The sequence below is a fragment of the Oncorhynchus clarkii genome, chromosome 29 (assembly GCF_045791955.1).
Source record: "Oncorhynchus clarkii lewisi isolate Uvic-CL-2024 chromosome 29, UVic_Ocla_1.0, whole genome shotgun sequence".
NCBI lineage: Eukaryota > Metazoa > Chordata > Actinopteri > Salmoniformes > Salmonidae > Oncorhynchus > Oncorhynchus clarkii.
The window spans coordinates 9,775,260-9,792,675 of NC_092175.1; the positions used below are offsets into that span (position 1 = coordinate 9,775,260).

General features: G+C 43.2%; 1 protein-coding gene across 1 annotated transcript in view; it reads right to left on the minus strand.

The window, feature by feature from the left end:
- Nucleotides 1-705: 705 nt before the first annotated feature.
- The window catches only part of LOC139388023 (protein CutA homolog), a 59,335-nt gene continuing 42,624 nt past the window's right edge, over nt 706-17,416 (minus strand). Inside the window, exon 7 of the mRNA XM_071134508.1 lies at nt 706-775. The gene's annotated coding sequence lies outside the window, so the exon portion shown is untranslated. The remainder of the gene's footprint in view (nt 776-17,416) is intronic.

Genomic DNA, 17,416 nt, shown 5'->3' on the forward strand with positions numbered 1-17,416 from the left:
AACAATCCAAGCTTCCTGCCATCCAGAACCTCTATACCTGGCAGTGTCAGAGGAAGGGCCTAAAAATTGTCAAAGACTCCAGCCACCCTAGTAATAGACTCTTCTCTCTGATACCGCACGTCAAGTGGTACCGGAGCGTCAGGTCTAGATCCAAGAGGCTTCTAAACAGCTTCTGCCCCCAAGTCAAAAGACTCCTGAACATCTAAATAAATGGCTACCTAGAATATTTCTAATCAAATTTATTTATATAGCCCTTTTTACATCAGCTGATATCTCAAAGTGCTGTACAGAAACCCAGCCTAAAACCCCAAACAGCAAGCAATGCAGGTGTAGAAGCACGGTGGCTAGGAAAAACTCCCTAGAAAGGCCAAAACCTAGGAAGAAACCTAGAGAGGAACCAGGCTATGAGGGGTGGCCAGGTGCCGGGTGGAGATTATAACAGAAGATGGCCAAGATGTTCAAATGTTCATAAATGACCAGCATGGTCAAATAATAATAATCACAGTAGTTGTCGAGGGTGCAACAGGTCAGCACCTCAGGAGTAAATGTCAGTTGGCTTTTCGTAGCCGATCATTGAGAGTATCTCTACCGCTCCCGCTATCTCTAGAGAGTTGAAAACAGCAGGTCTGGGACAGGTAGCAAGTCCGGTGAACAGGTCAGGATTCCATAGGCAGGACAGTTGAAACTGGAGCAGCAACACGGCCAGGTGAACTGGGGACAGCAAGGAGTCATCATGCCAGGTAGTCCTGAGGCATGGTCCTAGGCCTCAGGTCCCCTGAGAGAGAAAGAATGAGAGAATTAGAGAGAGCATACTTAAATTCACACACGACACTGGAGAAATGCTCCAGATATAACAGACTGACCCTAGCACCCGACACATAAACTACTACAGCATAAATACTGGAGGCTGAGACAAGAGGGGTCAGGAGACAATGTGGCCCCATCCCATGATACCCCCAGACAGGGCCAAACAGGCAGGATATAACCCCACCCACTTTGCCAAAGCACAGCCCTCACACCATTAGAGGGATATCTTCAACCACCAACTTACCATCCTGAGACAATGCCGAGTATAGCCTACAAAGACCTCCACCATGGATGGCACAACCCAAGGGGGGGCGCCAACCCAGATAGGAAGACCACGTCAGTGACTCAACCCACTCAAGTGACGCACCCCTCCTAGGGATGGCATGGAAGAGCACCAGTATTTTCTTAAAACTACATTGTTGGTTACTGTTGTATTTGGCACATGTGACAAATACAATTTGATGTTACATGGACACACTCTGTGTGCAATAACAGTGTTTAACATGATTTTTTTAATTATTACCTCATCTCTGTACCCCACACATACAATTATCTGTAAGGCCCCTCAGTCGGGCAGTGAATTTTAAACACAGATTTAGCCACACAGACCATGGAGGTTTTCCAATGCTTCACAAAGAAGGACACCTAAGGTAGATGGGTAAATATCCCTTTGAGCATAATGAAGTTATTAATTACACTTTGTATGGTGTATCAAAGAACTGAGTCACTACAAAGATGCAGACATCATTCCTAAATCAATAGCCTAAAACACAAGGCCTGAATATACAGTGGAGTTGCTTACCAAGACGCCATTGAATGTTCCTGAATGGCCTAGTTACAGATTTGACTTAAATTGGCTTGAAAATCTATGGCAAGGCTTGAAAATAGCTATCTAGCAATAATCAACAACCAACTTGACAGAGCTTGAAGAATTCAAAAAATAATAATGTCCAAATCTTGTACAATTCAGGTGTGCAAAGCTCTTAGAGACGTACCCAAAAAGACTCAATATGTTGTTGCTGCCAAAGCTGATTCTAAACATGCATTGACTCAGGGGTGTGCATACTTATGTAAATGAGATGTTTCGGTATTTCATTCTCAATAAATTAGTTTTCACTTTGTCATTATGGGGTATTATGTGTAGATTGGTGAGAAAGGGGGGGGGGGCCCTATTGAATCCTGGCTGTGGAATAAGTTAAGGCACTGTATCTCCCACCACAGTATGTGGGAAGAGATAATGAAATACAGAGGGAACCTCATATGCTGAGTGGTGCATCGGTCTAAGATGTCTAGCCCTGAGATGCAGTGCATCACTACAGACCCTGGTTCAATTCCGGGCTGTGTCACAACTGGGCTTGAGAGTCCCATAGGGCGGCACGCAACTGGCCCAGCGTCGTCTGAGTTGGGGTTTGGCCAGGGTAGGCTGACATTGTAAATAAGAATTTGTTCTTAACTGACTTGCCTAGTTCTTTATATAAAAAAGGTCCTTTATCACTCTCCTAACTCCTACATTGTAGGCTACTCTATACAGTGGTGCCATACAAATCAAATTGTGTGCTGAGGAGTTTAAATTATAAGCACAGGATTAAGACAGTACCAGTCCAACCTCACTGGCTCCAAACACATACAACTGACACTTGGTCCCATCACACTGGTAGAGACCTGAAGATGCGCTTTAGCTCCCTGAGAAAAATACCACTGACTTTTGGATGGGAAACTGTACTCATCCGAAGTGACCTTCTCAGATCTTCAGAAAGAAATTGACAACTAAAGGACACGAAACACCCTGTAAGAGATAAGCAACTTCATACTTATTTGGAGACACAGAGAGCGTGTGTGTCTATTAGCGTGAGTGTGTCAGTGGAGGCTGGTGGTAGGAGCTATAGGTATAGGAGGACAGGCTCATTGTAATGGTTGGAATGGAATAAATGGAACGGAGTCAAACATGTGGTTTCCATATGTTTGATGTGTTTGAAACCGTTTAATTTATTTCATTTCAGCCATTACGATGAACAAGTCCTCCTGTTGCTCCTCCCACCAGCCTCCAATGGTGTGTGCATGTGTACGTGCGTGTGTCCTAGAAGGTGTTCTTGGCAGTGCTTAGACTCTAATAGAGATATGAGATAATAGCTGAGAGGCTATTACACACACACACACACACACACACACACACACACACACACACACACACACACACACACACACACACACACACACACACACCTCTCTGCTGGAGGAGAGCCTGGATCAATACACAGCCGTGATAGAGCGGTACTATGGACAGCTCAATGTCCCTGATTGTGTGTGTTTGTCATAGAGAGGGAGGAAGGTTTATGTAAATGTTTCGTTATTTCTGCACATTTATTTTTACACTTGAACTCACCTGTCCTTACTGTAAATAAGACATCAGTCTTTTGTTTTGTCGTATTCATTTGTACAGGAGCGAAAGACAGATATAGGGGGTGGAGTGGGGCATGTAGGGATGCAGATATGATCATGTGAATTCAAGCTAATTACCTGATAACACGCCTTATCCCTATATTGACAGTCAACACACCGAGGGGGACATTTTGGTCAGAGAGAGACAACAGTCGTAAACTACTTGTTGTGATGTCATCAGCCAAATATAACCAACCAGAGTGCACCACATCCTAAACAGCAGCTGACTCGACTTCATTAGCAAAATTACTGCATATGTAAGGAAGGAAAGGCGCTAATTCCTGAATACCGCAACACAGTGAAACAATGACATTTGTGACTCGTTTCAGGAAACTAGGTATATTTATATCAAAATAACAAACTTGTATGCCATCTGTAAATGCAAATACAATTAATTAAATGAAGAGCCTGGTTTAGCCACGGAAAAAGCCAGCAACCTTGCTGAGATAATGAGTGGGCTGGACATGCCGAGAGATGAGTTTAGATTGGTCTTCCATATAGCATGCTTCTATCTATAACATGAGCTGGTCAGTATGTGTAGGTAATCCTTTCTAACGCAGCTTTTTTTTAAGATATCACATAGTAGAACTGCATAAGTGTTGCTCTCCACTTTCTGGAGGACGGAGTTTTGAAATCAGTGGAATTAAGAGTATAGTTAAGAAGATGGTGAAAATTTGATTTCAAATATGAGGATGTAGTCAAGAAGAGAACACACAGCACGCTGAAACACCTATCTATGGATTACATCTTCAAACTAAGGGCAACCATGGCATCCGTGACAGAGAGGGAGAAGCGTCTATCCATGTATATGGGTAAGAGAGTCTAGCCAGCTACATTATTGCACGTTTCTAATTTTGTCAGAAAGTTATTTTCATTTCAAGTTAAAGTGTACTGTTAGCTGGCTGTCTCGCTAGCTAACGTTACATATATGATCTGTGTAGTAATATTATTTGTATCTCAGAGCCATTTGTATTGCTAGTTAGCCTAATGTTAGTTAGCAAACACTGAACCTGGTTTGTTAGGTACCTGCAGATTCATGCAGAGTAGTAATGTTTTGTGTTGGGACTATGGTTAATTGTTTAGCTAGCTAGCTACTGTACATGTCTCAACAAAAGACTCCACTATACAAGTAACAATAGACGTAGCTGGTGAATAAGTGACACATTTACGAACGCTCAACATCCATTGAATATGGCCGGTGTCAGTAAACGTTGGCACAAAAAAAGCATAATTCAATTGTTGCCAGCAGCACAGTTGCAGTCACCGACACTCTGGATAATATAAAAACAACTTAATTAACCAGCTCTGCTAGTGCGAGTAAACTGGTTAGAGTGAGCTGTTCTTTCATTTGTGTCTGGAAGTAGCTAGCAAGCTCTGCCAACGGTAGCCAGTTAGCTTGTGTGCTTGACTGCTGTTGTTAGGTCAGAACGCTCGATCAACCCTACTCCTCGGCTAGAGTGTCCATTGTGCGATATGAACACACCGAGAGCGAAAAGCTCTGAATTTACAAACGGACAACCTGACAACGCTCTGACTTTATGAACGCCCAGAACACACTCTGGCACTCCAGATTAAAATGTACGAACACACCCGTAGTATAATCCTGCCTTTAGTCTTGAAATCTTTAGTTGTTAAGTACTTGGCCTCACATGTGAATCCTTAAAGAGATGAGTGGGGCTAAAGCTTAAGAGGTTGTGAATGATGTTGCATGGGTGTAGACAAAAAAGTGCTCTTCAGAATTTCATCAACTTTCAATGCAGAATTACTTTCCCATTGTTCCTCAACTGTAGTGTATGATATACCATTTTCTAGCTCTGAGTCTCTACTTTTATCCAATGTAAAAAACACTATTTCAAATGTTGCTACATAAGACCGATTTGAGCCAGTCAGTCCCATTTAGTGGAGGACAATGGGTAATGGTAATACAAATTCATTACAGAGGTCTTGATTGGCTGACTCTGAGTTTTAAAAAAGTATGGGCCAGCAGCAACACATAATGAGCTCAGTGATGTGAAGTTGGGATTCCTCTCCACAAAGCCAGAAAGAAAAAGCTTAGATCTCTAGCCAGTTACTACAATGTGTGTGTGTGTGTTTCACATCTCTACCACTGAGCAGTCCTGATGTCGAACAGAAGAAAAAGCAACCCTCTGACAGATATCAAGGTCAGAAGAACGCCACACAGGCATCCAAGTCACAGATTGACGATCCTAAATCAGTCAATCGTCTGAAAATGCATTTGTGGTGGTGGTGACATAATCACTATCACCATTCATTACTAGGGGAGCTGTCGGAGTGTTGAGTCGTGGTGAGAGGAAGTTAGTCACAGAAGGTCTCTCTGTCAGGTCTGCTGTCAGACATCAATGATATCATATCAGACCAGACAGAGTGAGGTGCTTGGCTGTAAAGTAGTACCGCTGGCTTTTCAGTTCAGCCTCAGGAGAGCATCAGTCACACCGGCTTGCAGAAAGGTAGGCCTGTCTGTGTAGCTCATTTTGTAGAGCAATTTGCTTTGGATATCTGACACATGAACTGAGGCATACACCAACAAAACAGCTACTGATTACCTCAAATGAAAAATGAGGAATCGGAAGCAGAATTAGAATGAATAATTCTTATTCTATGATTGGAACATCCAATGCAGGGTGAACATTTCTAGTGGAGTGCAGAGTCTGGCAGAGCCTGTAAGACAGAGCCAGTTCCATGAGGAAGCAGAGAGCTAGAGAGAGAGAGAGAGAGAGAGAGAGAAAGAGAGAGAGAGAGAGAGAGAGAGAGAGAGAGAGAGAGAGAGAGAGAGAGAGAGAGAGAGACTGGCAGAGCTTTAGAGAGGGATATGTCCCTAAGAGAGTGATATTTAAAACGTAATGTGCTAGCTTCTGGAGACAAATAAAACTGAATTGAGAATTGGAAAAATGAAATGAAAGAAAGGAAAAGGAAATCAAATAGTGAGAGAGAGAAAAAAAAGAGAAATAAGTGAAATATAAAATGAGCGATAAAGGAAATAAAAAGAAAGAGAGAGAGAGAGAGAGAGAGGGCAGGAAGAATGGGGATGAGAGGACTATAATCAAAGTCTACTGTGTGTGGGTGGGTGTTATTCTCAGGTGTGCAGACTACACGGCTTGCTCTTCACCACATAAAGACACCCACACATAGCGTGGGCACTAGGCAGAGCCTGTTCTGAAGTCTGACTCTCTGACTCCTCTTCCAGCTAGAGCTCTCTCTTGCTCTAACGCTCTGTGTTTGTGTGTTTGTGTTATGACCTGGACAGTGTGGTGGTGGGTGGTAGGATTCAGTAAGATTGACTAAAAATAACAAAACCCAGACATCATGTCCTCTGAAACTAGGATCATAAGGTCATCACAAATATTAAAACATGAACTGATGCATTCTAAGGCTCTCATTCTCTCTAAAATCATAAACTCGTAGACAAAAGTAATCTCCTTAAACAGTACCCAATCTAGTGGACGAGGTGGGAAGCAGATGGGCCTTTCCATCTAAAAGGACTCATGAGCACCCACATGTGAAGTTTATAGGAGCACGTCAAATTGGGTCTATATTTTTGATAAATTACGCCACATATACATTTTTCAACCATTTTCCATTCAAAAAAATTAGGAATAAGCAAAGGTTTGGATTTCTGGTCAAACAGATGGAAAAGGGGACTTAGACAACATCTACCAGACAATGTCTTAAAAGATATTAGAAACACATTGGTGCATGGGCGTACCAATAGGATGCATGGGGTGTGAGTAGCTCTGTGTTGTACAGACAAAACTGTAGTTATATAAGGCCATAGGCAAAGAAGACAATGCTCACCCAGAAGAGGCGCTCCTAGTGGCCGGGGAATTTAATGCAGGCAAACTTAAATCAGTTTTTAGCAAATTTTACCAGCATGTCACATGTGCAACCAGAAAAAAAAATCCTAGACCACCTTTACTCCACCTACAGAGATGCATACAAAGCTCTCCCTCGCCCTCCCTTTGGCAAATCTGACCATAATTCTATCCTCCTGATTCCTGCTTACAAGCAAAAACTAAAGCAGGAAGTACCAGTGACTCGCTCAATACGGAAGTGGTCAGATGACGCGGATGCTACACGACAGCACTGTTTTGCTTGCACAGACTGGAATATGTTCCGGGATTCATCCAATGGCATTGAGGAGTACACCACCTCAGTCATCGGCTTCATCAATATGTGCATCGACGACGTCATCCCCACAGTGACTGTACATACATATCCCAACCAGAAGCCATGGATTACAGGCAACATCCGCATTGAGCTAAAGGCTAGAGCTGCCGCTTTCAAGGAGCAGGAGACTAATCTGGACGCTTATAAGAAATCCCGTTATGCCCTCAGACGAACCATCAAACAAGCAATACAGGATTAAGATTGAATCCTACTACACCGGCTCTGACACTCGTCGGATGTGGCAGAGCTTGCAAACTATTAAGGACTACAATGGGAAACCCAGACGCAAGCTTCCCAGTGACGCAAACCTACCAGACGAGCTAAATGCCTTTCATGCTCGCTTCGAGGCAAGCAACACTGAAGCATGCACGAGAGCACCAGCTGTTCTGGATAACTGTGTGATCACGCTCTTGGTAGCTGATGTGAACAAAACCTTTAAACAGGTCAACATTCACAAAGCCGCGGGGCCAGATGGATTACCAGGATGTGTACTCAAAGCATGCGTAGACCAACTGTCAAGTGTCTTCACAGAAATGTTCAACCTCTCCCTGACCGAGTCTGTAATACTTACATGTTTCAAGCAGACCACCATAGTCCCTGTTCCGAAGGAAGTGAAGGTAACCTGCCTAAATGATTACCGCCCCATGGCACTCACGTCGGTAGCAGTGAGTGCTTTGAAAGGCTGGTCATGGCTCACATAAACAGCATCATCACGGACACCTTAGACCCACTCCAATTCGCAAACCGCCCTAAAAGATCCACAGATGATGCAATTGCACTCCACACTGCCCTTTCTCACTTGGACAAAAGGAACACCTACATGAGAATGCTCTTCATTGACTACAGCTCAGCGTTCAACATCATACTGCCCACAAAGCTCATCACTAAGCTAAGGACTCTGGGATTAAACACCTCCCTCTACACCTGGATCCTGGACTTCCTGACGGGCCGCCCCCAGGTGGTAAGAGTAGGCAACAACACATCTGCCACGCTGATCCTTAACATTGGGGCCCCTCATGGGTGTGTACTTAGTCCCCTACTGAATTCCCTGTTCACCCATGACTGTGTGGCCAAACACGACTCCAACCCAATCATTAAGTTTGCTGATGACACAACAGTGGGCCTGATCACCGACAACAATGAGACGGTCCATGGGGAGAAGGTCAGAGAACTGGCAGTGTGGTGCCAGGGCAACAGCCTCTCCCTCAATGTGAGCAAGACAAAGGATCTGATCATGGACTACAGGAAAAGGAGGGCCCAACACACCCCCATTAACATCAACGGGGCTGTAGTGGAGCGGGTCGAGAGTTTCAAGTTCCTTGGTGTCCACATCACCTACGAACTATCATGGTCCAAACACACCAAGACAGTTTTGAAGAGGGCAAGATATAACCTTCTCCCCCTCAGGAAACTGAAAAGATTTGTCATGGGTCCCCAGATCCTCAAAAGGTTCTACAGCTGCACCACTGAGAGCATCCTGACCAGTTCCATCACCGCCTGGTATGGCAACTGCTCACCATCTGACCGTAAGGCGATACAGTGGGTTGTGCGAACGGCCCAGTACATCACTGGGGCGAAGCTTCCTTCCATCCAAGACCTATACAGTAGGCTGTGTCAGAGGAAAGCCCATAAATAGTCAGAGACTCCAGTCACCCAAGTTACAGACTGTTTTCTCAGCTGAACAATTAAGAAAATTGCCACCAGACAATTTACATTGACCCCCTCCCTCCCTCTTGTACACTGCTGCTACTCACTGTTTATTATCTATGCATAGTCACTTCACCCCCCCCCGAAATGTACAAATTACCTCAACTATCCTGGACCATCGCACACTGACTCGGTACCAGTGCCCCCTGTATATAGCCTTGTTATTCTTATTGTGTTAGTTTTATTATTACTTTTTATTTTAGACTACTTAGTAAATATTTTCTTAACTCTTCTTGAACTGCATTGTTGGTTAAGGGCTTGTAAGTAAGCATTTCACGGTAAAGTCTACACTTGTTGTATTCGGCACATGTGACAAATACAGTTTGATTTGATTAATATGTAGAAACCAGACAACAAAGTTAAATCAAGCCTCCAAACTTGATAAATCAACATATCCCCAAGCAACTGGGAGAGTGTGAGCTGTCAGTCTTGTCCAACAGAGAAGGATTCAGTAGATTCCAACAGTGCATGACCTCCTTCAATGGAAAAGGAAAGGACAAAGGGCAACTTGGAGATGCAAACAAGAGTAATGCAAACTGCTATCCAGGAAAGCTAAAATACTGTCAATGCACACAAAAACCAATACACGGCTACAATCCTTTGTAAAACAGTACATTTGCTCGAGAAGACAGTAAAGGCACATGAATCGAACAAGACAAAAAAGATGGAAACTTTAGAAGAGGAATTGGACCAAGAAAACAGAATGAAATGTACCATGAGAATATTGTCCTTACCAGAAGATGAGGAAAAAGTAGACCTTTCCAGTTACGTGGTCAAACTGATATCAGAGGATCTTGACGTTGACATATCACTAGAGGATCTGGAATGATGCCATAAAATAGGCATGAAAGAGAAGAACGTCAAATACCCACGCATATGGAACTATCAGACCAAACTCAACGTTCTGACGGCACAACGGGGAAAGGAGATCAATATCCAAGGCCAGACCATTTGATTCATCCATCTGTCTGCTAAGCTGAGAAAGAAATGCAAGGAACACCTGCCAATCAGACAGTCACTGGAGGAAAATGGGATCAAATCTCAGTGCTGTGGGTACGGAAGGGAACGCAAAGGATGGAATTCAGATGCGCTGATGAAGCCTTAATTAAGCTGTAAGAAACATTTCCACTTGAAGGCTTACAAACATTACGAGTAATGGAGATCTCTGCTGACAGAATTGAACCCCCTGTACTGAGAAGAACACAAAGCAATGAACACAGTGTGCGCTAGACGTACACTGTAGGCTGGATACAGTGATACCTAAAGACTTGCTTATCGTAAGTTGTAACAATATTAATTTACCTTACCCTCAGTAGAATTCTATACTCTACTTTCCCCAAGTAACTTTTATTTTCTATGAGGTAATGATAGAAGTAGTCGATGCCAACGGGCTACAAGTACACTGAAGTACACATTTCAAAGGGGGAAATACATATAACAGCATTATAAACACAACATGTAAAGTGTTGGTCCTATGTTTCACGAGCTGAAATAACAGATCCCAGAAAAGTTGCATACGCACAAAGAGCTTATTTCTGGTTTACATCCCTGTTAGTGAGCATTTCTCCTTTGCCAAGATAATCCATCCATCTAACAGGTGTGGCATTTCACATTAAAATCAAATTATATGCGCCGAATACAACAGGTATTACCATGAAATGCTTACTTACAAGCCCTTAACCAACAATGCAGTTCAAGAAATAGAGTTGAAAATATTTACTAAATGAACTAAAGTAAAAAACTAAATAAAAAGAAACACAATAAAATAACAATAACGAGGCTATACACATGGAGTACCGGTACCAAGTCAATGTGCGGGGGTACAGGTTAGTCGTGGTCATTTGTAAATGTAGGTTGGGGAAAAGTGACTATGCATAGATAAAAGAAAACAGTGAATAGCAGCAGTGAAAAACAAAGGGGGAGGGGTGTCAAGAAGCTGATTAAATAACATGATCATTACACAGGTTCACCTTGTGCTGGGGACAATAAAAGGCCACCCTAAAATGTGCAGTTTTGTCCCACAATGCCACAGATGTCTCAAGTTTTGAGGGAGCGTGCAGTTGGCATGCTGACTGCAGAAATGTCCACCCAAGCTGTTGCCAGAGAATTCTATGTTAATTTCTCTACCATAAGCCGCCTCCAGCATTGTTTTAGAGAATTTGGCCCTATGTCCAACTGGCTTCACAACTAAAGACCACTTGTAACCATGCCAGCCAGGGCCTCCACATCTGGCTTCTTCACCTGCGGGATCATCTGAGACCAGCCACTCGGACGGTGATGAAACTGTCTCAGGGAAGCTCATCTCCGTGCATCGTCGACCTCACCAGGGTCTTGAGCTGACTGCAGTTCAGCGTCGTAACCAGTGGGCAAATGCTCACCTTCGATTGGCCACTGGCACACTGCACAAGTATGTTCTTCACTGATGAATACCGGTTTCAACTGTACCGGGCAAATGGCAGACAGCGTTTATGCCAACGTGTGGGCGAGTGGTTTGCTGATGTCAACATTGTGAACAGAGTGCCCCATGGTAGCGTGGGGTTATGCTACGGGCAAACATAAGCTATGGACAACGAACACAGTTGCATTTTATTGTTAAATGCACTAAAGTGGAACAATGGGTGCATTTTAAAGATGCCCATGCTTATCGCCTATATCCTTTTCACATGTCTATTTTCAAAGGATATAACTAAGAATGACTTAGACAGGCCCACTTTCTTAGTTAAGAACACTTTATACCACAGCTTTGTTGAATACTCATTTCAGATTGGCTAGAATGGCATTCTAGAATTGACATTAAAACCAAATCACGGGACAGTTGGAAAAGGTATTGGGAAAGTTGGAAAAGACATTAGGACACCTTGCAATCATGATGCAATATGCATCTACATACGCAGACGGTGCTTGCTGCAAAGTTACAGAAAGCTAAACCAACAACTGCACAAACTGAAATTGGATACATTGTAACTTTCTTTCTTTGAGTCAACTACTCACCACATTTTATACACTGCAGTGCTAGCTAGCAGTAGCTTATGCTTTCAGTATGATATTAATTCTCTGATCCTTTGATTGGGTGGACAACATGTCAGTTGTCATAGGCTGGACAACATGTCATAGGCTGGAGGACGTCCTGCGGAAGTTGTTATAATTACTGTGTAAGTCTATGGAAGGGGATGAGAACCATGAGCCTCTTATGTTTTGTATTGAAGTCAATGTACCTAGAGGAGGACGGAAGCTAGCTACACCATGGTGCTAACCTACAGAGTGCTGTTGAGGCTACAGTAGACCTTCTTTGCAAAATAGTGTGTTTTAATCAGTTATTAGGGTGACGTGATTATATTTAGTATAGTTTAATCTAAAATGGATAATTTATATTACAATTTCAATTTTTATGAAATTCACTGAGGAGAATGGTCCTCCCCTTCCTCCTCTGAGGAGCCTCCACTGATCCTCTGTGATTTATGTTCCATTCCTGTGGTACATTTGTAGAAATGGTTGAGCAGAGTAATTATTTGGTGAAGCTTCAGCTTCAAGCACCTCAGTGAGAGTCACTACTACATAACCCGTAGCATTTGAGCCATCTGGGTTCTTTCTGGAAGACCCATCAACAAACACAGTTATTTCAGCATCTGGCAAAGGCAGATCAGTTAGATCTGGTCTGGGGAGAGCTACTTTCTCCGTCTCTGCTACACAATCATGGGGACACACATCGGTAGCTATAGGAATTAGAGTGGAGGGGTTCAAGGTAGTACATCGCTCAATTGTTATATTTGGCAAATTTAAGGTATAGGGGACGCTTGCGTCCCATTTGGCCAAAAGCCAAGGAAAATGCAGCACAGCAAATTAAAATAAAATTATATCAAAATCAAACTTTCATTAAATCACACATGTAAGATACTAAATTAAAGCTACACTTGTTGTGAATCCAGCCAACATGTCAGATTTTAAAAAGGCTTTTCGGCAAAAGCATAAGAAGCTATTATCTGATGATAGCACAACAGTAAACGAAGAGTAGCATATTTCCACCCTGCAGGCGCTACACAAAACGCAGAATTAAAATATAAAACATGCCTTACCTTTGACGAGCTTCTTTTGTTGGCACTCCAATATGTCCCATAAACATCACAATTGGTCCTTTTGTTCGATTAATTCCGTCCATATATATCCAAAATGTTCATGTATTTGGCGCGTTTGATACAGGAAAAAAATAGCTTCCAATTTGCGCAACGTCACTACAAAATATCTCAAGTTCCCTGTAAACTTTGCCAAAACATTTCAAACTACTTTTGTAATACAACTTTAGATATTTTTAAACGTTAATAATCGATCAAATTGAAGACTGGTCTATCTGTGTTCAATACAGGAAGACAACAAACCAACGCTACTTTTCAAGTCTTCAAGTCAACAGTGTTACCCATTTCCTAGATGGCCATTCTTCATTGCACAAAGGAATAACCTCAACCAAATTCCAAAGACTGACATCCAGTGGAAGCGGTAGGAACTGAAAACAAGTGACTAAGAAATATCGTTCGCCAATGAGAATTCACTGAACAGACGGAGACCTCAAAAGAAAAAAATCTGAACTGTTAGTCCTCTGGGTTTTGCCTGCTACATAAGTTATGTTATACTCACAGACATGATTCAAACAGTTTTAGAAACTTGAGAGTGGTTTCTATCCAAATCTAATAAATCTAATCTAAATAATATGCATATCTTATATTCTTGGCGTGAGTAGCAGGAAGTTGAATTGGGCACGCTATTTATCCAAAAGTGAAAATGCGGTATCCCTATATCTTAAGAAGTTAACAGAATGATCATACAAGACAAGTGTCTAGCTGGCAACATGTATGCCATTTTATGTTCCAATAACGAGATTGAGACTGCATGTGGTACCCTCAAAGTCAAATCATGGTAAAGTACTACAGAGTCCTCCACAGCCCGTGCTGCAGCCACCACTGACTGCAAACACAGGGACATTGCTTGCGCCACCTCATCAAGACGGGAGGAACAATAGGCCACCGGCTTATTCTTCCCTCCGTGTTTCTGAGTCAACACTGATGTCATGAACCCCTCCCTGCAATCCACAGTCTGTGTGAATTCATGGCCATACCTAGGGAATGCCAGAACAGTATCAGATATCAATAGCTGTTTAATAGCCACAAACTGTTTCTCCGCCTCTTTTGTCCATACAATTTTGTATTTTGCTGTCATAGCCTTACCATAGAGCAAATCACTAAGTAACCCTGTATGCAATGCAAAGTGTGGGACCCATGCCCTACAATAGTTAATAATTCCCAAGAAACTCATCTGTTTTTTGTTAAGTGGTTTGGCTGCTTCTAAGATAGCTGTCTTTCTGGTTATGATGTGTCCTAAATTGATGACTTGTTCCTGCCAGAGCTGTAATTTCCTCTTATTAACTTTGTGACCTTGGTCTGCTAAGAAGAGGAACAGAGCAAGAGTATCTGCTTTACGGGCCTCCCATGAGAAATTTGACAACAGAATATCATCAACGTATATCAAAATTTGACTCCCCATGGGGACGGTAGAATTTTCCAAGATTCCTGGTAATAGCCTGACTGTAGATTGTTGGACTTTCCAAATAGCCTTGAGCTAAATGGCTATACGTCCATTTTTGTCCTAAAAAGGTGAACCCGAACCACCCCTGGCTGTCTGGGTGTATCGGAATACTAAAGGAAGCATTAACAAGGTCTATCACAGTAAAGTAAGCATTCTCAGGCTTCAACTGGTTTAACAGAGTGTGCGGATCCGGTACACAATGTGTTCTTGGTATCACACTGTTATTGACCCCCTGTAGGTCCATTACCATTCTCCAGTCAGTGCTAGGAAACGCCTTCTTTACTGGAAAAAGAGGAGAGTTACAGAACGCTTCGTCCCCTGGTATGATAACCCCTCCCTTTCTCAGCTGTTCAAAAGTGGGTGTTATCCCTTTAACTGCTTCCAGCTTTAATGGGTACTGTTTTCGGTAAGGTCCATAATTTGATTTTGGAACTACTTGCACCGGAGTTACTCCTTTAAGCCTACATCAGCGGGGGCCCTGAGACCAGAAATATTCAGGTATCCCTTTTAAATCTTCCTCCTGTTCTATGGTTAAGAGGTACTCTGCCTCTCAAAAATCCCCCCCCCCCCCCTCTCACCCATGTGCACTGTGGGGGTACAGTTAGCCCGACCACAGACAGATACAGACGCAAACTGAACTGGAGAGCTATGTTGCAAACCTCCCTCCCCCTTTACCCAGTCTGTTAGCCTTTTCCCCTTTGTCACACAATATCCCATATCCTTCCACTGCCCAGAGGGCTCTTTAGCTAGGGACACATGGGGGCTCCATTTTCCTCTGTAAAGAGCCTGCATATGAGTAGGCAGTTCTGCTTCCACGGCTGCATGAGTAGAGTCATAGTGAAGGCATTTCAGACCAATATAGTGGTTTTTAGAAGTGCCCTCTCATATACCGGGTCAGGGCCGGGGTGTCTGTTATACCACAGAGTACAGTGCAAGTCATCTGGAGACATTTTAGTGGGTCCTGATATGACATCATCTGTTAGTTCCATCAATGCTTTGGGTATGTCTGTCAAACCTCCCCTCAATAAATCTTGACTATACCAGTAATACGGCTCCCCTTCCCCACAGATTACCATGTTATATTTAACAACCTGGGCTTTCATACCTTTGTCTGTCGGTGTTATGGCAATATTCAAGAGTTTCATTTATGTCTCTCCCCAACAGATTCACAGGACACAATTTTGATATGAGTACTGGGACCGTCGCCTCCCCCTCAGTCATTTCATGTCTGAGGGTTATGGGAGTCGAGAGTCTTTCTACACAATGGTGGTCAGACTCAGAATGAACAATATATTTTTTTTCTTCCAAAGATTGAATCCCTTTTGGTGCATCCTCACTGCATATAGCTGTCCTACATGCCCCCGTATCACACAGAAATGTGATTATTTTTCACATAACTGTAAGTGTCAAAAAAGGGTTTCTCTTCTTGAGCGAGGGCAAGGTCTACTGTTGCTAATTCAAACACCTCAGTCTCAGAGTCCATCTTATCCAACATATCAAGGTCTAAATTGTCACTACAGTCACTGTCGTTTTCGCTGTACCAGCCCACTAACTCCTTCCTGACTATCTTAGCGGTATCAGTCTCTAGTCAGTATTCATCATTGTCGCTGCCTGAGTCAGGTTTCGGGCACCTCTCCCCCTTTTCCTTTTTACCCCCCTTTTCATGTGGTTTCTGTTTACAATCACGGTGATAATGGCCCTTTTTTATCGCAATGTACACAAGGCGCCTTACATTCTCTGACGAAATGTCCTTGTTTGTTACAATTAAAACATACTCTCTCCCTTTCTCCCTGTCCTTATCTCCGGTAGCTCTGTCTTCTAGTACTGCCATTAAGAACTCATCCTTCCTATTCTCGCTTTTTATTTTTTCTGTCTGTCCTTGCTGTTCATGGTGGACAGCATATCTTTTGACCTCCGCTAGGGTTGCCAACCCCCACCCCACTAAGTTCTTTTTTTTTACCTCCTTACTGACTTCAACGCGCATTCCGGTTAAAAAGGGTATTTTTAATTGCTGATGATAAGGGGTATTTTGATCACCCCCGGGGGCGGGTTCTGGTTAGCCTGAAACTGGACGCTAATTCAGTCTTTTGGTGGGGGATTCATTCTACTGCCTTTTCTACGTCTCTCTGCGTCCAGGGCCTATAGACCCGAACAATAGGTTCATGATCACCCTCCCCCGCCTGGGGATTGGGTAATTCTATTAGGGGATACTGGTCCTCTCTCTCTCTCTGCTCTTTTTTTCTTCCCCATTATAATACTGGAAATCTCTCCTAGGCCTCAATCTATTTTTCTCTCCTATATCGGAGATTTTTCTGTCTGATATTTTCCCCTCCCCAATCTATCTATCTCCTTCACTGCCTCTGCCTCTGCCCATGCCCTTTCCAACTCCACTTTCCTCAATGAAGCCCTAACCAGTTCCTGCTCCCTCTCCAGGTCTCTTTATCCCTCTGGCCCCACACCATCCGCTCCCAGATCATAAGCTGGGGGAGGCCCAGCATGGAGTGGCAATTGCACTCTTCTTTGAGCCATTACCACCTCATCATCGGGATTACCTCTGTATGCTTGGTCTATTAGAGAAGGATATCGTTTTTGACCCCCATCCCCGCCCGATTGGCTAACTTATTCGGCTGCGGGAGCAGAGGGTAGCTTTTCTTGGTTCTCTGCATCTTTCTTTTTCCTATCCCCTTCTACTCTTTTCCTGGCT